The following is a 26672-nucleotide window of genomic DNA, read 5'->3' as shown; positions in this document are numbered from 1 at the left end:
GGAGGCTGAGTCAGGAGAACCACCCAAACCCGGGAGAGGGAGGCCACTGCGGGCCGAGACCGCACCACTGCATTCAAGCCTAGGGAACAAGAGCGAAATTCCGCCCTAAGAAAAAAAAAAAAGAGAGAGAGAGAGAGAGACCAGTTTCACCATGTTGCCCAGGCCAGTCTGGAACTCCTAGGCTCAAGGGATGCCCCGCGCTCGGCCGTCCAAGGTCCTGAGACCATAAGCGTGAGCCACCACGCCAGGCCCATCTATGCCTTTCTGATTAATAAATTGGGCCGGGCGCGGTGGCTCACGCCTGCAATCCCAGCACCCCCGGGAGGCCTAGGCGGGCGGATCACCCGAGGTCGGGGGTTCCAGGCCAGCTGGACCAACATGGAGAAACCCCGTCTCTACCCACAAAAAAAAAAAAAAAAAAAAAAAATTAGCCTGGCATTATGGCTCACGCCTGCAATCCCAGCCACTCGGGAGGCTGAATCAGGAGAACCACCCAAACCCGGGAGGCAGAGGCCACGGCGGGCCGAGACCGGGTCACTGCATTCCAGCCTGGGCAACAAGAGCAAAATTCCACCCTAAGAAAAAGAAAAAGAGAGAGAGAGAGAGACCGGTTTCACCATGTTGCCCAGGCCAGTCTGGAACTCCTAGGCTCCAGTGACCCACCGCGCTCCGCTGTCCAAAGTCTTGGGATCACAAGCGTGAGCCGCCACCCCAGGCCCATCTATTCCTTTCTGATTAATAAAGTGGGCCAGGCGCGGTGACTCACGCCTGCAATCCCAGCACCCCGAGAGGCCGAGATGGGCAGATCACCTGAGGTCGGCAGTTTGAGACCAGCCTGAGCAACATGGAGAAACCCCGCTTCTATCAAAACAACAACAGCAAAACAAAATTAGCCAGGCATGATGGCTCATGCCTGTAATCCCAGCCACTCGGGAGGCTGAGGCAAGAGAACCACCCAAACCTGGGAGGCTGAGGCCTCGGTGAGAGGAGACCGCGCCACTGCACTCCAGCCTGGGCAACAAGAGCGAAATTCCGCCTTAAAAAAAAAAAAGAAAAGACAGAGACCAGGTTTCACCTGTTGCCCAGGCCGGTGGAGTCTTGCTCTGTCGCCCAGGCTGGAGGGCAATGGTGCCATCTCGGCTCATGGCAACCTCTGCCTCCTGGTTTCAAGCGATTCTCCTGCCTCAGCCTCCCAAGTAGCTGGGACTACAGGTGTGTGCCCACATGACCGGCTAATTTTTGTTTTTTTCTAGTAGAGATGGGGTTTTGCCACATTGGCAAGGCTGGTCTTGAATTCCCGACCTCAGACAACTCACCTGCCTCGGCCTCCCAAAGTGCTGGGATTACAGGCGTGAGCCACCGCACCCGGCGTTTATCTTTCTTTTCTCCTCCAAATCCCTGGCAAACAATGATCTTTACAGTTTGCCTTTTCCAGAATATCATATAAATGGAATCAATCATTCCAATTTATGTATGTAAGTTTTTCAAACTGCCTTATTTCACCTAGGAAGATGCATTTGAGATTCATCCATCTTTTGCATGATGCTCCTTTTTGTTAATGACTAGTATTCCATTGTAGAAATGTACTGCAGTTTGTTTAGACATTCACTTATTGAAGAACATCTTATTTGCTTCCAGTTTTGGGTGAATATGAATATGGCTGCTATGAACATTTGTGTACAGGTTTTGTGCGCACTTAAGTTTTCAAATCAGTATGCAAATACCTAGGAACACCCTATTGTTGGATCATGTGATGAGACTATGTTTTTACTTTGTAAGAAGCTGCCAAACTGCTGTCCTAAGTGGTTGTACTATTTTGCTTTCCAACAAGCAATACATGAGAGTTTCCAGCACCCCACAGATTAACTATTAAAAGCAATTGGAATTTTCCTGATTTTGGATTTTAGCAATTTTGATAGGTGTGTAGTGGTATCTCATTGTTGATTTAATTTGAATTTCCAAAAAAATGACATTTAGCAAATTTTTATATACTGATTTGTCGTTTGTCGTCTGTATATATATTTTGTTGTTGTTGTTGTTGTTTGTTTGTTTTGGTTTTTTGGTTTTTTTTGAGATGGAGTCTTGCTCTGTGGCCCAGGCTGGAGTGCAGTGGCGCGATCTCGGCTCACTGCAAGATCTGCCTCCCGGGTTCATGCCATTCTCCTGCCTCAGCCTCCTGAGTAGCTGGGACTACAGGAGACCGCCACTACGCCTGGCTAATTTTTTGAATTTTTAGTAGAGACGGGGTTTCACCGTGTTAGCCAGGAGGGTCTCAATCTCCTGACCTCGTGATCCACCCGCCTCGGCCTCCCAAAGTGGTGGGATTACAGGCGTGAGCCACCGCCCGGCCCCTTTTCCCATTTTCTAATTGGATTATTTGTTTTTCTGCTGAGGTTTTAGAGTTTGTTACATGTTTTATACATGAGTTCTTTTGTGACTATTGGCTTGCAGATATTTTTAGTGGTCTGTAATTATTTTTATTCCTATTCCTAGTCTTTCATAGAGCAAACATTTTTAATTTTGATGGAATCCAACTTACCATTTTACCCATTTTCCCTTCAATGGTTCATGCTTTTGGTGTAAAACAAGAGAGCTACTTACTTAGCCCGCTATTTACTTAGCCCTAGATGCAAAGTTTTTCTCCTATTTCTTCTGAAGTTTAGCAGCTTTAGTTTTGCATTTAAGTGCATGATCCATTTTTTAGTTAATTTTTATAAAAATGTGAGGTTCAGGCTGAGGTTCAATTTTTTGGCCTATGGATGTCCAGTTGCCCCATCACCATTTACTGAAAAGGCTATCCTTCCTCTGTTGAGCTGCTTTTGCAACTTTGTCAAAGATCAACTGGTTTTTGCTCATTTTATAATTAGATTGCTTAATTTCTTATTGTTGAATTTTAAGAGTCATTTGCATATTTTGAACACAAGTCTTTTGTGATTTGAAAATACATTCTCAGTCTATGACTTGCCATTTCACCTTAACTGACATAACATTTCACAAACTAAAAAGGGTTTTTTTTTTCTTTTAACAAAGCTTTCATCAATTTTTTGTTTCGTGGGGTTGTACTTAAAATCTCATCAAGGTACAAATATCTAACAAGGTCACATAGATTTTCTCCTGTGTTTTCTTCCACAAGTGGTATAACTTTGTATTTCACATTTAGATTTATAATACATTTTGAGTTAATTTTGTGTAAGGTATAAGATGTGTGTCTAGGTTCAATTTTTAGGGGAGAGGACGTATGTATGTCTAATTGTTTTAGCATCACTTGTTGAGAAGACTATCTTCTCTTCATTGAATTGCCTTTGTGAGATATATATATATTTATCAGTTGACTATATTTGTGAGTCTGTCCCTGGGCTCTCTATTCTGTCCCATTGATCTGTGTGTCTGTTCTTTCACCAATACCATGCTGTCTTGATTGCTTTAGATTTATAGAACATTGTGATGTATTTAATATCAGGTAGTACAAGTCCTATAACTTTGTTCTTCTTTAATATTGCATTGGTCTTTTGCCCTTCTATAAAAAATTTAGAGTAAGTTTGCCAATATCTTCAAAATAGCCTTCTTGAATTTTGATTAGGATTGTGTTGAATCCATAAAACAAGTTTGAAAGAATTGGCGTTTTAACAATATCGATTCCTCCAATATAGGAATATTGACTACATTTCCATTTAATCAGGTTTTCTTTGATTTCTGTCATCAGTGTTTTGTAGTATTTTGCATACACATACTGTAAAATAATGTTTCAGCTTTATACCTCAGTACTTCATTTTTTGTATGTGCATACTGTTTTAAATGTTTTCTAAAGTAAATTTCAAATTTTAATTGTCCTTTTTTGTTATATATAATAACAATTGACTTTTGTATGTTATACATGTATCTAATGACCTTGATATACCCACTTAAGTCCAGAAGTTACATTCATTTCAATTTCCTACATAGACTATCATTTCATTTGTGAATAAAAGTTGGTTTCTTTCTTTCCAATCTATGTAATTTTTCTTCTTGTCTTATTTCCCTGACTAAGACTTCCAGTATGATGTTAAGTATGAGGAGTTAGGGAGGACATATTTGACTTCTTTTTTTTTTTTTTTTTTTGAGACAGAGTCTCACTCACTCTGTTGCCAAGGCTGGAGTGCAGTGGTGCGATCTCGGCTCACTGCAATCTCCGCCTCCTGGGTTCAAGGGATTCTCCTGCCTCAGCCTCCTGAGTAGCTGGGATTACAGGTGCCTGCCACCACACCCAGCTAATTTTTTGTATTTTTAGTAGAGACGGGGTTTCACCATGTTGGTCAGGCTGGTCTCAAACTCCTGACCTTGTGATCTGCCCACCTCGGCCTCCCAAAGTGCTGGGATACAGGCGTGAGCCACCGCGCCCGGCCTTGACTTCTTAATAATCTTAGAAGGCAAATACTTAAGTCTCTTGCCATTAATTCTAACATTAGCCACAGACATCATACACATACTTTATTCGGTTAAGGAAGTTCCCATCTATTTGTAGTTGAGTGAGTTTCTTTAGATATTTTAATTACAAGTGGTGTTGGATTTTGTTCAAAGCTTTTTCTGCGTCTGTTGATAAGATCATACAGCTTTTCTTATTTAGTCTGTTATGAGGAATGTACATATATGTGTGTGTATATATATATCCACATTTATTTTTGTGCATGTATGTATACATTCTCAGCCACTTTTGCTGCTACAATGTATTAAAGGCCTTTGATAATTGCTTGTGCACTAGATCCCATCCGCTTTCACTCACTCAAACACTTTGCTTCTATAATAGTTTCCCTTTCTCTGGCATCTTCATTTTTTTGTCTTCCTGCACCATTCCAATCACCTCACAAGCATGCTGTATATACTGTCTCCACCAAAACACACAGGTGTGCATGCACAAACACATACATACATATGCACCTCTCTGTATTAATCCAAGTTATCAATTTTTTACTGTACTTTCCTTTGTAGAAAAAATTATATGACTCATCTCTTAATTCTTTTGAATCTACTCTAAGATTTTTATCTCCACAACTCATCTGAAATCATTTTTGCCAAGGTTGCAGGTGACCTCCACCTTGAGAAATCTAATGGACAATTCTTTTCCTCTTAAATTTTCTGGCAGTACTTGACACGGCAGAGTTGCAAAAGCAACTCAATAGAAGGATAGCCTTTTCAGTAAATGGTGATGGTGCAACTGGACAGCCATAGGCCAAAGACATCCCTGTGTCTTTATCCTTCATTTGAAGGAAAGAAGACGGGGGAACAGGAGGGGGATATAATACTCTCCAAGTTTTCATACCTTCCTCCTCAGGCAGTTTGCTGGGCTTATTCTTCTTCTTCCGCCCGACCTCCTAACATAAGAAAACATTAATCTTTAGTTCCTGTTAATGATCTTTCTGCTATTCATATTCATGTTAATAAGTGATTCCATCTGTTACAGGTATTAGTTAGATAGCATGCATCTGAACAGAACACGCCCCAAATTTATCTTTCCTTCCCTGTATTCCATTGTTGAATTCCCTCAAAATTTCCACTGAAATCTCTAATCTTATGTTTAATATTCTCCCAAACAAATTCTTGATTACAGCAATCCATTTCCACTAACATTCTCCTCCTTTAGTCCTACCCATCTCAGTTGACATCAGCTTCTAGTTGCTGAGACAAAAATACTGAAAAATTACAATTCTTTCCACTTTCCCATACCCCTGCATAGCGAAGCCATGAACAAATCTCATCTGCTCTAACTTCAATATATATTCCCAGTCTTGCCACTTTTCATTATTCCTGACACTCGTATCCTTAACCAAGCTGTAATTACCACTTTCCTGGAATAATTAGAATAGTTTCTTAATTGGTTTTTATTTACTTCTGTTCTTGCCTCCCTGCAGCCTATTCTTCACACAGCAGCTAAGGTGATCATTTAATGTAGAACTCAGATCTAATGGCAAAATTTCTATACCACTTGGAACAAAATCCAAATGCTTGCAGGGATCTGGTGTCTATGCACTTTGATGCTCATTTGCTCTTGCGCTGCTCACTCTCCTCTATTCTGGCCTTCTGACGTTGCTTACTCTTCTCCTAGATTTTCCCTTGGTTCCTTCATTTACTTAATTCTGGTCTGTGCTGAAGTATCTCTTTAAAAAGCACTTCCCAGAACACTCTAGCAAAACAAACAAACAAAAAAAGCCCCTCTGCCACACCCAATCTCTTCACTCTTTCTTTTTTCTCCTTTGCACTTATTACCACCAAAAATTCTATCACGTATCCAATTATTTACTTGTTTACTGTATATTGTCTCTCATTAGAAAATATGCTTCATCTGGATGGCTGTTTTACCTGTGTAGCTCCATAACTATATTTCCTGAAGGGTTCCTGTCCTACAGGTGGCACTCAAATATTTACTGCATGACTAAATGAATGAATCGAAGGAGGGGGCAAGAGACACAGGTGTGTTCCCATTCTCTAGGATTTTTAAAACATAATGACACTACTTGTAAAAACAACAAAACGCCAAAAACACAGTTATAAAGAGTGTAGAAATTAGTAAATAATCCCTGTGTACCCCCCTAAAAGGTAAGAGTTCTTATGGAAAGGTGGGGAACCTGTTGTACACAAGTTATAAGAACATGTGTCAGTGACTGTGGACCAAAGGGAAGCATGGCCTACAGCCACAATGTCTATACATTCTTATTAAATTATTAAAGTCCTGGAGTACTCAGATATATGGAGTCTCATTCAACCATGGATGAAACATACACAAAGATATTTCTGATCCTACATTAATACATCCATGAGATAGTGTGACATTTAAAATTATTGTAGAATTTCTGAATAACTAAAAAAAGAGTCATTTGCTACATGTATATATATGTAGATTTTTAAATATAGTTAATTTAAAAATTGGGAATTTCAGGGGCAATTACACAAGTTATTCTAAGGCAAGATATTATAGTGGTAAATCTGTCAAGCTTTGGAATGAAAGTAAAAAAATGAAGAACCTCAAAGAACCATTTTTACTTATACTTCATATCTTCTTTTGAGAAGTATCTGTTCATGTCATTTGTGCACTTTTTAATGGAGTGGTTTGGGTTTTTTTTTTCTTTGTAAGTTTGAAGTTCTGTATAGATGCAGGATATTAGACCTTCACTAGATGCATAGTTTGCAAAAATTGTCTCCCATTCTGTAGGTTATCTGTTTACTCTGTTGATAGTTTCTTTTGCTGTGCAGAAGCTCTTCGGTTTAATCAGATCCCGTTTGTCAATTTTCACTTTTGTTGCAATTGTTTTTGGCATCTTCATCATGAAAGCTTTGCCCGTGCCTATGTCCTGAATGGTATTGCCTAGGTTGTCTTCCCATTATCCTTAGCAAACTAATGCAGGAACAGAAAATGAAACACTGCATGTTCTCACTTACAGGTGGGAGCTAAATGATGAGAACACAGAGCAAATAAAACAAATAATGAATGGGTACTAGACTTAATACCTGGATGATGAGATAATCCCTGGGGTTTGTTGTACGGATTATCTCATCACCTAGAAGCCTAGTACTGATTATTTTTCCTGATCCACTAATATCTCCATAAATATGCATGGACTAATGATTATTCTAGATACTAGATAATAAATACCACATAGCATATGCCCATGAGCTATCTCTCTCCAAGATGTGACATCACTGATTTCAAATTTTATTTTATTTTATTTATTTATTTTTTTGAGATGGAGTCTCACTCTGTCGCCCAGGCTGCAGTGCAATGGTGCAATCTCAGCTTACTGCAAGCTCCTCCTCCCAGGTTCACGCCATTCTCCTGCCTCAGCCTCCCAAGTAGCTGGGACTACAGGTGCCCGCCACCACGCCTGGCTAATTTTTTGTATTTTTAGTAGAGGCGGGGTTTCACCATGTTAGCCAGGATGGTCTCCATCTCATGACCTCGTGATCCACCCGCCTCAGCCTCCCAAAGTGCTGGGATTGCCACCACACCCGGCCTTTATTTTTTTTATTTGTATTTTCTAAATTTCCACAATACATTTTTATTACACCCAAAGTCGAAAATCAAAATGGCAAAGTAGGTCAGAAAGACTGAAGATGAAGAAAACTGGAAAAAGGCTAGCCTATTTTTAGAAGAAATCTAATGGTTGCCTCTGTATAAGTAATTTCAGTAGAAGGACAGTCTTTAGAAACCAAGATAATGATTGAGAAGCAAACAGAAATTTAATCAGGAAGGAATTATGGAAAAATGCACATGGTAACAGGGCAGATCACCTGAGGTCAGGAGATCGAGACCATCCTGGCCACCATGGTGAAACCCCATCTCTATGAAACATACAAAAATTAGCTGGGCGTGGTGGTGCGTGCCTGTAGTCCCAGCTACTGGGGAGGCTGAGGTGGGAGAATCACTCAAACCTGGGAGGCAGAGGCTGCAGTGAGCTGGGATTGTGCCATTGCACTCCAGACTGGGCAATAAGAGCAAAACTCTGTCTCAAAAAAAAAAAAAGTGTACTGGATAATTATTTATCTTTTTTTTTTTTTTGAAATGGAGTTTCACTCATTGCCCAGGCAGGAGTGCAATGGCTTGATGTTGGCTCACCGCAACATCCGCCTCCTGGGTTCAAGCAATTCTCCTGCCTCAGCCTCCCGCGTAGCTGGGATTACAGGCATGCGCAACCACGCACAGCTAATTTTGTATTTTTAGTAGAGACGGGGTTTCTCTATGTTGGTCAGGCCGGTCTTGAACTCCCAACCTCAGGCAATCCCCCTGCCTCAACCTCCCAAAGTGCTGGGATTACATGCATGAGACACTGCGCCCAGCAATTATTTATATTTAAAAAATTTTATTAGTGAAATGTTTCTCAATTTTGAAAAGCCCACTGATATAATAAAATCACCTTGTTAATCAATACATAATTTTTTTTTTTTTGAGACAGGGTCTCACTCTGTCACTCCAGCTGGAGTGCAGTGGCACAATCACAGCTCACCGCAGCCTTGACCTCCCAGGCTCAAGTGATCCTCCCACCTCAGCCTCCCAGGTAGCTGGGACTACAGTTGCATATCACCATGCCCAGCTAACTTTTGTATTTTTTGTAGAGACAGGGTTTCGCCATACTGCCCAAGCTGGTCTTGAACTTCTGGGCTCAAGCAATCCACTTGCCTCAGCCTCCCCAAAGCACTGGGATTACATGCATGAGCCCCCAAGCCTGCCCAATAAATTTTTTTAAACGTCATTTAAAAGTTTTTCTCTGCCTCTCTACTCTGCCAACCAGGATCACCATTATCCTAAGGTTTTTGGTTTTTTGTTTGTCCCATAGTTGTTGGATAGTTGCTAGTACCAACCAAATTACCTATTTCCTTGTTCACCTCTGGTGGGAGGCTGAATTCTCACAGTTCTCACCTACATGTGGGAACGAATATTTCTAGAAGTCTCTAGAAAACCTCTCTTCATGCTCTTTGTCCACATATGGATTGCATAACCATATGTAGTTATGAACCACATCATTGAATCCATTACTGGCAAAGGTGATGAAATTTCAGTCTAACCTTGGGGCTTCACCTGAGGCTTTTACCTGTGTGGGAGAGGACGAGAATGGGGATGTAACAAAGTCAGAATTCTACTAAAGAAGAAATACTGGATGGATGCTAACCACATCATCTACTATGCATACTGTTTTGCATGCATTTCTTGCTATCTCATTTCATTCTTATGAAAGCAAAATTTTATTATTGATTTATGGATTAAAGCAATAAATTGATGAATTTTATAAAAAGTGATTATGTTGTATTTCCAAGTTCATTCAGCTCAGTATGTATTTTATTTCTCTTGAAACTTCCTCTTTGACAATTTACAAGTTTTGGGAGATTTTTCTGTTATGTTATTGATTTCTAGTTTGATTCATTTATGGTCACAGAGCGTATCTTACGTGGTTTCACTTATTTTAAATATATCAGTGTTTTGGTCGGTCATGACAACTCACACCTGTAATCCCAGCACTTTGGGAGGCCAAGGCAGGTGGATCTCTTGAGGTCAGGTGAGACCAGCTTAGCCAACATAGTGAAACCCCATCTCTACTAACCATACAAAAATTAGCTGGGCATGGTGGTGGGTGCCTGTAATCCCAGCTACTTGGGAGGCTGAGGCACGAGAATCGCTTGATCCCGGGAGGCGGAGGTTGCAGTGAGCTGAGATCTCACCATTGCACTCCAGCCTGGGCAAGAGTGAGACTTAGTCTCAAAAAAAAAAAAAAATATATATATATATATATGTATATATGTTAGAGTTTCATAACCCAAGATATGGTCTATTTTGGTGAATGTCCCATAAATACTCAAAAAAAAAGTGTATTCTGTATTGGCTGATGGTACCGTTCAGTTCTTCTGGAGCCCCTCATACTTGCTTTTTGTCTAGCGGGTTTATCCATTACTGAACAAGGGGTGTTGAAGTCCCCAACTATCACTGTGAATTTGTCTATTTTTTCCTTTTAGTTCTATCAGTTCTCAGATCATATACTTTGCAGTTGTGTTATTTGGTATATGCACATATGTTGTCTTTTTGTGATCTGACCTCTTCATTGTTATGTAATGTACCTCTTTGTCTCTGGCAATTTTCTTTTGTCCTGAAGTTTACCTTGTCTGATAATAATTCATCCAATCCAGCTTTCTTTGGATTAGTATTTGCAAGATGTATCTTCTCCCATCCTTTTACTCTTAGTTTCCTGATAATTGATATTTACTGATACAAATTAAATTACTGTTAATTTACTGATACTGATATTTTAAGTGAGTTTCTTGTAGATAGCATTCATTTGGTTGGGTCATGTTTTTAAATTCACTCTTGCAATCTTTTAGTTGGTGTGTTTAGACCATTTACATTCAATGTAGTTACTGATATGTGAGATTATAAGTCAGTCATTTCATTGTCTTGATTTTTCATTTCCCCTTACCTGTCTTCAGTTGGGTTATTTGGACATTCTTTAGTAGTGTATTTATCTAGATTTTTGAGTGTCTCTTCATACCGTTTTTCAGTGGTTACTCTAAAAACTGCAATACACACATGGAGTTTATCACAGTCTACCAGTATCAACATCTACCACTTGAGGTGGAATGTGGATATTTAACCACTATTTAAGTCCCTTTTACTGCCCCAACCTTGCGATATAGGTATCTTAAATACTTCCTCTACATACACTGAGAAACACATCAATGTTGTAATTTATACTTTAAAATGACAAGTATAATTGGATATTATACTTGTCTTCCGTAATAACAAGCTCAGTGTCTACATACCTCCTCATTTACTCAACATCCATTCATCCATGAATTTAAGGTAGCCACTTTCCCATCCACCATGCATTCAATTCACCATCTGTGATCCTTGAAATTCACCTGAAACTTGTTTCTAATGTATTTGAGTCTGACCAAAAATCTCATATGCCTGTAGACTCATCCTCTGAGATCTATGCTCTTTTTCCTTTCCTTCTCTGAGTACTCTACTCAATGTCACAGGAATTACAAGGAAATTCCTACGACTGGCAGGAAGAAATGGTCCCCATCTCTGTGAGTGAATTATTCCCTCTAACCCTTTCACAGAGTTCTATTTCCAAGCTAAGGTAGCTTCCTAACATGCATGCACCACTTGATGCTCAGATGAAGACATGAAAGATTCTGTGGATCTTTGGAGTATACTCTGTGCAACTCCAGCACCATGGCCTCCTCAGACTTCCAACTCCTATCCCCTCAACTCAGGGAGACCACTAAGCTCCACATGGATTCCTCCTTCCTGCACTGCAGTCCGAAGTCTCTCCAGCCAGTAAACTGGGCAACTGCAGGGCTCACCTTGTTTGTTTAGCCTCTGTCAGGGATCAATTCCTGTGCTGCCTGATGTCCAGTGCCAGAAATCCATTATTTCATGTATTTTGTCTTGGTTGCTTGTTTCAGGCAGGAGGAGAAATTGGTCTCTTCTACACCATCTTGACTGGAATCAGAATTCTAAATTGACAGGTTTTTTTCTGTCAGCACCTAAAAAAATGTCATTACATGTCATTGTAGAATTTGTCGTTTTTTCTTTCTTTTTTTAAGATTTTCTCTTCATCTTTGGTTTTCAGCTTGACTATGGTGTGCTTAGGTGTGGTTTTATTTCTATTTGCCCTGCTTGGGGTTGCTGAGTTTCTTCAATCTGTAGGTTGACAGCTTACATCAGATTGGTAGTGTCCTTGTCAACTATTTTTTCAGAGATTGCTTCTGTTCTGTTTTCTCTCTCTTCCTTTTTCTGGGACTCCAACTATACTCTGCTAGAACTTTTGACAATGTCCTACATCTGTCTTATGCTCTATTCTGTTTGCTTTTTCTTCATATTTCTTACCTCTTGATTTTGGAATTTGAGTTTCTAGAACTGTGAAAAGAATAATTCCTGTTGTTTTAAGCCACTAAGTTTGTGATCATTTATTAGAGCAGCCCTAGAAGACTAACACAACTACCACATATCAAACTGAAATTGAACAACGAAGTAGATGGATGGCTGATGGTGGGAGCTAAGTTTCTCACTGTTGGAATGAGAAAATAAAGGCGAATGTGGTCTATGTGGTAAGGGATTAGAGCTGGAGACATCAGGATGCACTCAGGAGTTTATGACATCTCATGAACCTTATAGTTATATATAAAAATATGTATAGATATGTGCATATACACAGTATACACACATATATCTCCCTGCTTCATTAGCTCAGTGGGCCAAGAACCAGTGACACCCCCAGGAGCCATAAGTACACCTAGAACCCAGATCTTGGTTTCTAACACCTTCTCCTATAGTAGAAACCAGCAGTCCTAGAAGAAATGGCTGATTCTATGGCTGGGACAAAGAATACAGAAGATGAATTGGAGCATCTTACAGTGCCAGAAAAAGAAGGAAGTGCTAAAAAAACAAAAACAAGACACAAAACCAAAAATGATGGGGGTATGTCAAAGGGACACAAAAATCAACTGAAAGAGCTCCTAATGGCTGAAGCTGGACAATTTGAGGAACAAAAAAAAGTAGTATTAGATTGTAATGCAAGTTATAAAATAAATATCCACAAGTCCATTCTGATACAGCTCCCCTTTCCTTAGGTGTGGTCCTTGCACGATGACTTCCTTCCAAAGGAGTGTAGTATGGAGAAGGAAAAAAAAGGGCAACTTTACAGTGGAGAAAGGGGACGACACCTCCTCACCTAGGGGATCAAGGTTGATATCAACAGGAGGAAGTCACCCTGACAGTATGTATCCTTGATATGATGCGATGAGAATGGCACTTTACCTCTATGGTCTTTCTCCCCAAAATCAATAACGTGAGTCTAATAAGAAGAAAAATATCACACAAATCTCAACTGAGGGACAGTTTATAAAATAACTGACCAGTAACCCTCAAAAGTGTCAAGGTCATCAGAAATAAGGAAAAGAGATCCTAGAAGAAGGTTAAAAAAAACAGCAACAACAAAAAAGGAAAAACAGAAACAAAAACCAAGGAAAATCTGAGAAACTGTTACATGTCAGAGGAGCCTCAGGCGACGTGATGACTAAATGTGAAGTGAAATCCTAGATGGGATCCTGGAACAGGAAAAGAACAATGGGTAAAAGCTAAAGGAATCAGAATAAAGTATAGACTTCAGCTGATAACAATGAATCAATATTGCTTCATTAATTGTGATAAATGTATCAAACTATTATAAGTTGTTAATAATTTTCTAAAGAGTCTGAAGAGATTAACTGCCATTTATAATTAGCGGATCTTGTTTTTATCCTGATTAGAATAAATTAAGTAAAAAAGACATTTGTAAATCAATCTGGGAAATTTAATTTATGAGCTGCGTATAGATAGTGCCAAAAGATTTACCTTTAAATATGACTGAAATGCCAGAAAATAAAGATGATAATGTCATTGTGGTTACTTTTTTTATTTCTTAGAGACCCAAACTGGATAAGGGTAAAATGACATGTTAATTTAAAATAATTTAATAAAGAAAAAAAGAAAAAAGTGAAGCAAGTGTAGCAAGATCTTGAAAACTGCTGAACCTGGGAGACAGGAGTTTGGGAGTTTGTGACATGATTTTTTTTTCTCCTTCTCACATGTTTGAACAGTTTCATGATATAATCATGACTTTTTCCATAGTGTCCTTTTGATAACTCCTATTCTGCATGTGATTGTAAATATTTTCAATTATGGAATATTCTATCCAAGTACAAATATCTATAATTTGAACACTGCAACCCAATTTTTTAGTATACTGCTTCTTCGATGTCCCTCAATCATGAGATACTTCAAGGCTGGGCACAGTGGCTCATGCCCATAATCCCAGGACTTTAGGTGGGGCCGAGGCAGAAGGATTGCTTGAACCCTGGAGCTTCAGCCCAGCCTGGGCAACAGAGTGAGGCCACATCTCTACAATCAATCAATCAATCATCCAGGTGTGGTGGTACACATTTGTAGTCTTAGCAACTCAGGAGGCTGAGGTGGGGGGATTGCTTGAGCCCAGAAGGTTGAGGCTGCAGTGAGCTATGATCATGCCACTGCACTCCCACCTGGGTAACAGAGTGAGACCCTGTCTCAAAAAATAATAAAAAATAAAAAATAAATATTTCTTAGTCAAGAAATGCTTCTAAGATTTAATAAGTTAATTTCTGAAAAATGCCTAAGTGACATTGCACTGGCATCTATTTCTACTTCTGTTACTAATTCTATCACTAACTTTGATTTTAAAGATCTTTTACCATATTTATCCTTCTGTTAGTGTTGCTATAAAATTTACAATTCTTTTAAGAGTATTCCTCATGTTTTGTTTGGCAGTAATAAAAAGAATAAAATACAAATGTCTTAATTTTCTGAATTGAAAGTAGATACAATAGTTACATTTGATTTGGAAAATTAAATCTGTCCCTCTAAGTAACAAAAGTAACACAGTCAGTAATAGCCCATCTTAAAGAAAGGGAGTTTTATGGTTTTTAAAAATTGCTTTTATATTCCTTCAAACAATTACAGAGTGCACCATATGCCTCTGGAAGGCTTTGCATGTCATTAGCGAAAATCTGGGTGATTCACTTTTCACTTCAACTTCCTACCAGCCCACTTCAACTTCTTACCAGCTCTCCCTCCTGTTCTTCCTTCCTTCTGTCCGTCCATCTGTCCTTCCTTCATTCTGTCCATCCTTCCTCCCATCCGTCCTTCCTTTCTTGCTCTTTTTCTTTCTCCTTCCTTCTTTCCTTCCTTCCTTCCTTCTTTGTTTCCTATGTATCTGTATCTAAGAGTTAATCTTGATTTTGCCCTGTCACCTGTATACTGAGTGACAATAATCTGAATAAAAAAATGTTTAGATTGTCACAATCAGAATTCAGAATCTTCAGGTACATCTCATAACATTTTTGGTCCTCAGCTTCTCCACCTGAAAATGGCAATACAATCCTGTTTGTTTGAAGCCAAGGAATTGGGCTAAATAACTATAACCTTAAGTTATGTAAGTCTCAATGACTAAATTTTATGAAAAATAATTTCTTATTATTGCTTTTTATTAATTGTGTCCAAATGTCATGCACCTGGGATACTTTTAATAGTGCATGACATTTGGACAGGATTTACAAACACAGGCTTTTATTTTATATAAAATTGTAATGGTGCTGATATCAATAATGAATGACTTCAATCCTCAAATTGGTATAAATCCATGAAAGTTAAAAGTTAAAAGTCTGGACTAAATGTTTGTTTTGATTGTCTGTCCTTAAAGCTAAAAGCTAAGTGAACTGTGCAAACCTAACACTCGTCTCACTTTGCATAGGGTTCAGAGGGTTCCTGTCTTCTCGGGAATTATTTCAAAAGGGCACATTACCTAAGCTTTCCTATTTGCAATACAGTCTAGTGGGGGCTTTGTGGAGTATCCCTCAAATACTGGTCTCTGCTAAAATTTCCAGTTGATAGTAAAATATTTTAAAAAATTCTCTAGTTTATTGTGAAAAGCCAAAATGAGAACAGACTTTTTTAAAAAGGAGAATATTTTCCTTTCTCGATTAAAGAACAGACATTCCCCAGTACTCAGGAAATAAGTTCCCTCACTAGCCTGTTACTTTGAAGTTATATAATTTTTCTTTCCTGAGGAATAGATGCTCAGTGAAAAAAGATCTGCAAAACATACAAAAGCATAAACAAGAAAATAATTCATCTAGTGTCTGACCACTCAGAAAATAAAACTGTTAGAATTGCTACATTTCTCCACATTTTTTGTCTTACTTTTTTTTTTTTTTTAGACCGAGTCTGGCTCTGTCACCCAGGCTGGAGTGCAGTGGTGCGATCTCGGCTCACTGCAAGCTCCGCTTCCCGGGTTCAGGCCATTCTCCTGCCTCAGCCTCCCAAGTAGCTGGGGCTACAGACGCCCGCCACCACATCTGGCTAATTTTTTGTATTTTTAGTAAAGACGGGGTTTCACCGTGTTAGCCAGGATGGTCTCAATCTTCTGACCTCGTGATCCGCCCACCTCGGCCTCCCAAAGTGCTGAGATTACAGGTGTGAGCCACTGCGCCCAGCCTTTTCTATCTTACTTTTAAAACAGTATTTTTCTCATGTGCTTTTCCCCATCAGCCTGCAACAGTAAGGATTGTCTCGAAATCAAATCCAGCATCCCTGTCTGCCACTGGGAAGTCCGGGATCCTTATCACCTACTCATCTGACCAGCCCCATCTCTGTCACTAGTCCCTACGGCTCTGCAGCTCCTCCCTCGGCCTCAGCAGGGCACTCCTCACCCTCTGTGTGCTGCAGTGTGGGGCTGCCCTCCTCCCCATCTGGGCTCCCACTCTCTATGCCAGGTCACGCCACCCCTGCACAGAGGCCTCTCTACCTCATGTGAGTTGGGCCACTCCCTGTGCTGCCATCCTCCTTGCCTTTTGTGGGTCTTGACATCCTGCACTGCAGGATTAAACCCTCTGTGGCATTTAACAGCACCAAGTACAATATGAGACATAAGAAATGCCCTCAAAGGGCTGGGCACGGTGGCTCACACCTGTAATCCCAGCACTTTGGGAGGCCAAGGCAGGTGGATCATGAGGTCAAGAGATCGAGACCATCCTGGCCAACATGGTGAAACCCCGTCTCTACTAAAAATACAAAAATTAGCTGGGCATAGTAGTGCATGCCTGTAGTCCCAGCTACTTGGGAGGCTGAGGCAGGAGAATTGCTTGGATCCAGGAGGCAGAGGCTGCAGTGAGCCAAGATTGTGCCACTGCACTCCAGCCTGGGTGACAGAGCGAGACTCCGCCTCAAAAAAAAAAAAAGAAAGAAAGAAAGAAAGAAATGCCTTCAATGAAATCTTCTATTTTACTTTTATAACCTTGTCATTTTATTTTCAGAAAAGGCAAATAAGCAACTATGTCTATGGCAAGGAATGCAGAAACTTGATACATTTACCCTACACTAAAGGTAACCTAGAGGAGTTTTTTGTCTCTTTGTGTTAGGGACCAAGGTACTCAGCACAGTTCTGGAATAGTAGGCCTTCAAAAAACACTTGGTGAGTAAATAAATAAACAAACAGATTCCAGCCATTCTCAATATGTCTATAAACTTTCTGTCATGAGAAATCAGGAGTAAAAGCTGTGTTTGCAGATCCTCCACTAGTCTGTGAATCCAAAAAAAGCACTCCTCTGGGAGGGCACATAGTTTTAAACAGTTCTCTTTATGCTCTACCTCTAAGGAGATAAAGGGTTCTTTTTTTTTTTTTAAGGTACCCCCTCCATTACTCCCAGCAGATGTAACACTTTGAGTATAATTGAACAACATCCTTGTGCAAAAAAATAGATGTTCCTTCCCCTGGCTAGACTCAGCCCCATATACATTAGGGCCAAGGCTTGGCCAGCCAACCATAGACCAGACTTCAGGCCACAGTAGATCATAAGCAACCAATCACAAGCAGTGATCCTAGGTATTTAATACAAAAATCTTTAAATACAAATTACCACTAGTCTGCAAAATTTTTCACAGTATCTCAATATCTAAAACCAGATGCCCAAAGAGACGGAAAATAAGTAACTAGACAGTAGGCTTCTTCACAATAAAAGAAAAAACAGCCCTACCATCAAACTTGGACTTTTTAATAAAACATGTACATTGCATCACTCTAATCAGCAATAAAAAAACTGAGTTTTTAATAGCTTTGATAAACTGCTGCTTGCCTTTTTGATTAAGGCACATGACAAACGAATATATAGATAGTACTGAAATTTTTGTGGTTACCCCATCAAGAAATCTAGCTTCCATAAAATTACTTCATATTGACTATAAAAGTTCCTTTCTCCTGTGTAACACAAGTAAGGATTAACAAAACTGATACAACTGAATAAAATATCAACAAATCAGTGCATACTAATGCAGATTTTGCTTAGCACAAACCATTTTTACTTTTCTACTGAAAGCAGAAGAATCAAAGGACAAAAGCCACATAATTCTGAGTCACGTACAAGACACCAAAAAGAATACAAAGAGAGTACTAAACAGAGATCTTCTTCTAAAATAAAAAAGGTACCAGAATGTATTGCTGTTCCAAGGATCTGCAGTTTCTTCTTCGGGTTCTTTGGTCTTCACAAGTTAATCTTCTGACCACCTCCCTTTGCTCCACTATGTCCTCAAAGCAACAACTCACATTCCTTGTTCCATTGGGTTCCCCCATTAGATTCAGGTTCAATGCACATTCAACTACGTAGCCTTCTCTTCCCTTTGAGAGATGCCCAGTACCTGTGCATTTACCCTACACTAAAGGTAACCCAGAGCAGTTTTTTGCCTCTTTATGTTAGGGACCAAGGTGCTCAGCACTGTTCTGGAACAGTCGGCCTTCAAACACTTGGTGAATAAATAATAAACAAACAGATTCCAGCCATTCTCAACATGTCTATAAACCTTCTGTCACGAGAAATGAGGAGTAAAAGCTGTGTTTGCAGATCCTCTGTACCTCGGATAACTCTCTAGACACAGCCACTACTCAGCCCTTCTCCGATCCTACACCTTTACTTTTTCTGCCTATCCACTCTGTTCTCATAATGTGCCAATCTCTTAAGAAGCTTCTGAAGAGAACTACTCCAAATTACTGAAATTTAAGTACTTCATCTAAATCCTCATAGCATACTTTCTATACTTTCCCTGTGACATTTTTAAACTTCTTCCCTATATCGCAGTCATCCTTGTACATGACTAATATTCCACAATGGATCATAAATTGAGGGTAAAGCCTGTGTATAATTTGTATGTTAATTTTCCAATGTACCTACCATAGTGCCTTACACAGAGCAGATATCCCGTGGGTCTTGGAATAAATATATGAAATATATAAAATGCTTCTATGGAAAGACAAATAAGGAACAAAACTCATACTTTTCAGAACTTACTATCCCAGGAAATTCACTTTTTTCAAGAATTTTTCAGCAGTATTTCTTGCCCTTTGGCTTGTTTTCCTGTGCAGAGATGTGGGACCTCTATCTTTTCCTACTAACTTACCCTACCTCCCCGTGATAGGCCACTAAATTATACTTGCACTTTCTCTTCTTTTAGGACTTTCCAAATCCGATGCCCTACTATTCAATTTTCTCTTTCCTGTCATGATAGAAACAGCATGATGGAGCTATCCATTTACTAACATGCACGCCTTGTCAATCTTCCTTTCAAAGGCAGTCCCGGGAAACAAGGTGGAAGGGAGTACAGAATAACGGAAGAAATAAAGAATTTGTGTATCTGGCCATATTTCCATACTTCCAAGCTTCTCTCTTTTATAAAACCCAAATTAAATGCTGTTGACCTATGAAGTATCTAAAATTTAGTTCAATAAAGGACATTCAATAAATGGAAGTTACTATTACAGGATAGTTAATACTAGTATAATTACCTATTACACAGTCTATATACTACTTTAAATATAACAACCCCAATTTATTTCTGCATTTTTTAAAGATGACAATAAGAAATTGGCAGTTCATTATATAAAACGGCTTGAATGTGGTTTTCTTAAGCAGATGACAACCCACATCAAAGTGCCCTTCTCACCGCACTGCCCCGCATGGTCTTTGCTGGATTAGCAGAAGGGATGGCAGCACTCAGCTCAGGCTCTGGCTTACACAAAAGTACGATGGGGTCACGATGAGATGGGCACCATTCTTTCACTTGTCCACCTGCTTGCACAGCTTTATCTAAAACTGTTCTGAAGTTGGTTCCCTCTGGGAGAAAATAAAAGTTTGCAGAGCACAGAAGTGATTCTAACAGCAACGTATATAGGCTGGTTATATGTTGAGTTCTAGTCTCCAACTTTACATATCTTCCCCTTCTATAGACCCCAATTCACTTAATCATAAAAACAGCTCCTAACAGTCTTTGTGTTCTCGTTTTTGGAAAGATGACAAAATCACTTATAAAATGAAAAGCATAGCTATACCTTAAGATATATTTGGTGGTTACTATCTGCCAAATAAAAGCTAATTAATATTAATCTTTTCCTACAACTCATGAATGTAGGAAGAAATCATTCTCTCCAAAAATTGGTCCATTTATTTTAAAAGTATTCCTCTCTCAAAATAGCAATGTGACTTAAAAAAAAGATTTTTAGAAAAATCTCAATAATATACAAACTTTTTACGAAGATAAATAAAACTAATCTCCAGCCACCATGACAACAGCGTTTACCTCAGCAAGCACAAAATCTTCATCATCAAATTATTAAGAAGCATAAATTTGGCCTCAAAATAACTTAAAGCTCTTTTTTTTTTTTTACCACCCAGGATTCACTACTACATGAAAAAAAAAATTACAAAGCCATAAATGCAATATGCTCTCATTTGTGTTTTTAAAATATGCGCAGGGGCCAGGCATGGTGATTCAAGCCTGATCTCTCATCACTTTGGGAAATGGAGGCAGGTGGATCACTTGAGCCCAGGAGTTCAAGACAAGCCAGGGCAACATGGTAAAACCTCATCTCTGCAAAAAATACAAAAATTAGCTGGGCCTGGTAGCACATGTCTACAGTGTCAGCTACTCAGGAGGCTGAGGTAGAAGGGTTGCCTGAGCCCTGGAGGTTGGCGCTGCAGCGAGCTGTGATCCTGCCACTGCACTCCAGCCTGAGTGACAGAGCAAGACCTTGTCTCAAAAATAAATAAATAAATAAATAAAATAAAGTATGCACAGAGCTTGGAACAGAAAATGAAAGTTGGAGGACCATTTTAACTTTTCACTTTATACCCTTCTTAAGAATCTGTACTTCTGACAATTGGCAGATTACTTTTGTGAACTTTAAAAATCTTTATACTAAAACTGAGGAAAAACAGTTTCGGTAAAAATGAATTTACAACTGAGCCTAATTTAATCAAGCAAAAATGTGGGTCCAAATTGGGAATTTATTCAAATGAAGGTCATTTATACACATTGTTACCTGCTCTTAAAGGCTTATACAGTTCATTGGATGGTGTCCTTTGCCAGAGTTCCTTAAATTTTGCTCTTAAATCATTATCAGTTGCTTCTTCTTCATCCAACAACCTTAATGACTTTAAAAGGAAGCAAAAAGAACCCTGAAATGTCATTTCTGGTATAAAAAATTTAATGCATTTAATAAATGTTCATACACAATATAAGTGAGAATTTGGTGAGATGGGAATATTAGGTTAGAATATAAATCGACTTTTTTCTTGCAGACATCTGTTATAATGCATTTAACAAAAAGTCTTATAAATTTAAGGCTGAATTAGCTATCACGTTTCTCAGTAAAAAAAAAAAAAGGAAGAATAAATAAGAGACTATTTACATCCATATATCAATTTAAAAAGAGTTTTAAGATTAAAATAAATAAATAGAAGCCATAAACAAAACAAAGGGGAAAACTGATTACATTAAAAAATAAAAGATTTAGACTTTCATTCCAATACAACAAACAGAAAATTATGTTTAATATATTTTTAAGTGCCTTCTAACGAGTAGATAAGATGACAGGATAGTTGGGGGCCAGAAACACAAGGAAATACTAATCTACCAGTAGACACAGTGCTAGCACCAACAATATATCACAATCCCTGATAGCTTAGGACAAAGAATAGCAAACTTCTGTCAAACACCACAGAGTAAATATTTTAGGCTTTCTGGGCCACAGTCTATGGCATACAGAATTCTTCTTTTTTGACAATGCTCTAAAAAAGATAAAAATTATCCTTAACTAGTGAACCACACAAAAGTAGGCCACAAGCCAGCATTGGCCCACCATCCATAGTTCACCAGCTGTGTAGTTCACCATTGACTTGGATTGTGAATTTAGAAAATTCAAGAAGAAACATAGGTAGGGACAATAAAAGGTGAGAGGTCAGATCAAAAGCACTCTCCACCCTCAAACTGGTATACTTCCAAATAGGTGATTCTCAAGTTAAAACAGAAAACTGCCCTACAGAAGAAAACATGCCTGTCTGGATCTTGGCTGTAAAGAAGAAAGAAAAAAAAAAAAAAGGAAGTATTATCTGAGATTCCTGATCAAAAGCCTGAACTTGGGACTAGAAACCACACTATCTGTGTGACACAAAGTCCTAAGATAAATTACTACTATAATTAAAAGATTATAAAAGAAAGGAAAAAACCTCTTAAGTTTGAGGAGGTGCCAGGTATATAATGCCTTTTTATGGCAGAAGCAAACACAAATTCTTTCTAGAATTCACCTTAAACCCAGATCTCAATGAATTCCCACCAATAAATTACAGGAAATATGAATGCACAATCAAAACTCACTGAACACTAAATGCAATTCAGTATTCTGTACTGGTTCTTGGAACAGAAGGAGGAACATTGGTGGAGTAACTGGTAAAATCTGAGTAATAATACTGTACCAATGTCAATTTCCTAGTTTTAACAAATGTGCCATGACCGCATAAGATTTTAACTTTCAGGGAAGCTAGGTGAAAAATATACAGGAACTTTCTACACTAAATTTGCAAAGTCTCTGTAAATCTGAAACTATTTTTTAAAGTTTTAAAAAACAGTAACAAAAAAACTGAACACAACAGAAAACAAGCCACCATAACCAAGAATCAGCAAAAATTACAAATCGTAGAATCAAACTCACAAAAACTACAGATATTGGAATTATAAGATAAAAAATATAAAATAAATATATTTAATATATTTTAAGAAATTAGGGATAAATTAAAGGGTTTAACCTTCCAGGTTAAGACAAATTAAATTAAAAAGAAAAATCTTGCTACATGCTATGTATCAAATAAATCAATAATTACAAAGACTGAACAGTTTGTATGATAGTTGATTTCTCATAGTATACTAGTTTTACACAGTGCTCATTTGAGTTTCATTAATGTGTACTCACTTACCCTTAAGATAAGAATGAAATCCATTCTCACTCAACCAGAATTTCTCTTATGCTAAAGAGAAGGCTCTGGGCCACAGTAAATTCACCAAAGTGATGAATACTAACTACACCGTGAACACTAGCATGAGGAAGTGTCCAGTCCCAATCCCTGCTGGACATCAAGGGTTCACAGTGTTTATACTTGAAAAGCAAATCTTATAAAACATACCTCATCTAGGATTTCTCTATTTCGTTGCAGTAATTCAGGCAGTTCTTTAATCAACTGATCAACAGTCTGGATGTCTCCCTGTTCAATCACAGATCTGGATTTAGTCAATATAGACTGAGGTACAGTGTCTCCAGACACATCTTCAATTGCTGCTGGAAGATTAAGGGAAGCTAGCACCCTGAAAAAATGAGATACTATGTTATATTGAAGTCTAAAACAATTTAACTCCTCATCAATATTTACTTTATTTAATTTAATCTTCTATAACCAAATCAACAGCAATGGAGTTAGCACCCAGAAAAACTGGATAAGCCCTATCAATGAAAAACATAGCAAAGATTAACAGAAAAACAAAAAAATCAGTGATTGATAAAATTAAACCAAAATCATTAAAAAATTAAGTTCACAATTCAGAATTAAAAGCCAAAAAATAGGCTGGTGCAGTGGCTCACACCTGTAATCCCAGCACTTTGGGAGGCCAAGGCAGGGGGATCACCTGAGGTCAGGAATTCGAGACCAGCCTGACCAACATGGTGAAACCCCATGTCCACTAAAAATACAAAAATTAGTCAGGCGTAGTGGTGAGCACCTATAATCCCAGCTACTTGGGAGGCTGAGGCACAAGAATCACCTGAAGCTGGGAGGCGAAGGTTGCAGTGAGCCGAGATCTCACCACTGCACTCCAGCCTGGGCAACAGAGTAAGACTCCATCTCGAAAAAAAAAAAAAAGCCAAAAAATAAGAAAAACTATGACCGCATTAAAATATATTAGGTATCGTTGGCTTACAGTTCAAACTTCTTTCAGTCTAAGTAATTAAAAGTCAAAAATTCTATCCTAAAAAAGCAGTCTTTTATACTTTTGATTGTTATAGCATCTCTAACAAGTCAGAAACAATACACAAAATAGTTATGTTTTTCTTTTTTGCTCTCCTTCAACAGAATCAGTAGTTATAATTTCACATCACCTAGGCAAAATGTCAACAAAAATAGATGATCTAAGTATTCATTACAGAATCTTCATCTGTTCTCAGTTTTGTAGCACAATAACAATTCCTCAGTTATTTCATTTACATGATGTGGAAGGGAGGTCAATATCCCTACCCACTATGTAAAGACAAAAAGGCAAATGAAATGATGTAATACAATGAACTCCTCAGAAAACAAGCTCTGTAAAATCTCAGACTGCCTGTTTATCATATGCTAGAGTAAACTTACATTCCTCTCTTGTTAAAGAAAAATGATGGTAAAATCCATGCATTAATCAAAACTGAAAACTTGAAAAGGCAAGCCAACTACGAGAGAAATACAGCTGGCCCTTGAACAGCACAGATTTGAACTATGTGAGTCCATGTTTATGTGGACTTTCACCTCTTTCACCTCCGCCAGCTCCAAGACAGCAAGACCAACCCTCCTTCCTCCTCTTCCTCAGCCTACTCAAACATGAAATAGACAAGGACAAAGACCTTTATGATGATCCACTTCCATTTAATCATAGTAAATATATTTTCTCTTCCTTATGATTTTCTTAATAGCATTTTTTCTCTAGCTTATTTATTACAAGAATATACTATAGAATACATATACAAAATATATGTTAATTGACTGTTTATGTTATCGGTAAGGCTTCTGGTCAACAGCAGGCTATTAGTACTTAAGTTTTGGGGACTCAGAAGTTATATGCAGATTTCACTGTGCAGGGGGGTCAGCACCCATAACCCCTATGTTGTTCAGTGTCAACTATATTCTCAATTATATGTATCTGACAAAGCACTTGCCTCCAAAATATGTAAAGAACTTTTTAAATATTAAGAAAAACTCAGTTTTAAAAACTGAGAAAAAGATTCCAATAGACACTTTACAGAAAAGATATGAATGGCTAGTAAGCACATGAAAAGCTGTTCAGTATCATTAGTAATTAGGAGAATGCAAATTAAATCACAGTGAGATTCTGCTACACACACACTAAAGTAGCTAAAACTAAAAAGACTGACAGTAGCAAGTATTGGTGAGGATGCAGAACAACTGTATTTCTCAAACAGTGCAGATAGGATATAAAATGGAACAACCGCTTTGGAAAACAACCTGGCAATTTTGTATAAAATTAAATATGCTAACCACACAACCTAACAATTCCACTCCTAAGTATTTACCCAAGAGAACTAAAATATGTCCACACGAAGATTTATATGTGAATGTTCATAGAAACTGAAATGTCCATTAACAGGTGAGTTAACAAACTGCTCTATAACCATAAAATGGAATACTGCTCAGCCATAGAAAAGACTCAAATTGATACACATAACATAGATGAATCTCAAAAACAGTAGCTAAGTGAAAGAAAGCAAAACACATTCTAAGTGTATACTGTACATACTGTAAGTACTGTATATGTATATGCTAGAATGATTACACGTATTTTAAACTGTATAAAAAGTAAAACGAAATTTAAGACAGGGAGCAGATCAATAGTGGCCAGGGGCCAGAAGAGGAAGGACTGGGAAAGGGGCATGAGACAATTTTTTTAGGGTAACAGTAATGTTCTCTATCTTAATCATAGTGCCGATTACATGGGTACATACATTTATCAAAACTAACTAAATGGCCAGGCACGGTGGCTCATGCCTGTAATCCCAGCACTTTGGGAGGTCAAGGCAGGAGGATCACTTGAGCCCAGGAGTTCAAGACCAGGAGCCCAGGAGTTCAAGACCAGCCTGGACAACAAAGTGAGATCTCGTCTCTTTAAAAAAATCAAAAAATTAGCCAAGTGTGGTGGCTTGCACCTGTGGCCTCAGCGACACAGGAGGCTGAGGCAGGAGGATCACCTGAGCCCAGAAGGTTGAGACTGCAGTGAGCCATGTTTAATGTTTACACCACTGCACTCCAGCCTGGTGACAATAAGACCCTGTCCCAAAAAACAAAACAAAACAAAACAAAACAAAAATATATATATACACACACACACACACATATACATATAATAATTGAACTGTGTACTTAGAATAGGCGTATTTTGTGTGTGCAAAATATACCTACAATTTTTTTAAACCAATGAATTATTTTCTTAGTATTCAATCCATCAGAAACAAAAATCGGTTCAGAACACTAAACGTACCATGTATCTGAGTTCATTTCTA

The 26672-nt window shown here is 38.5% G+C and overlaps 1 pseudogene; it reads right to left on the bottom strand.

The window, feature by feature from the left end:
* Positions 1-26672, bottom strand: part of LOC129028714 (programmed cell death 6-interacting protein-like) — a 100993-nt pseudogene that overhangs the window by 6360 nt on the left and 67961 nt on the right.

The sequence above is a fragment of the Pongo pygmaeus genome, chromosome 16 (genome assembly GCF_028885625.2).
Source record: "Pongo pygmaeus isolate AG05252 chromosome 16, NHGRI_mPonPyg2-v2.0_pri, whole genome shotgun sequence".
Lineage (NCBI taxonomy): Eukaryota > Metazoa > Chordata > Mammalia > Primates > Hominidae > Pongo > Pongo pygmaeus.
The sequence above is the reverse complement of the archived record's forward strand: the minus strand, read 5'-3'. Positions and strand labels throughout refer to the sequence as shown.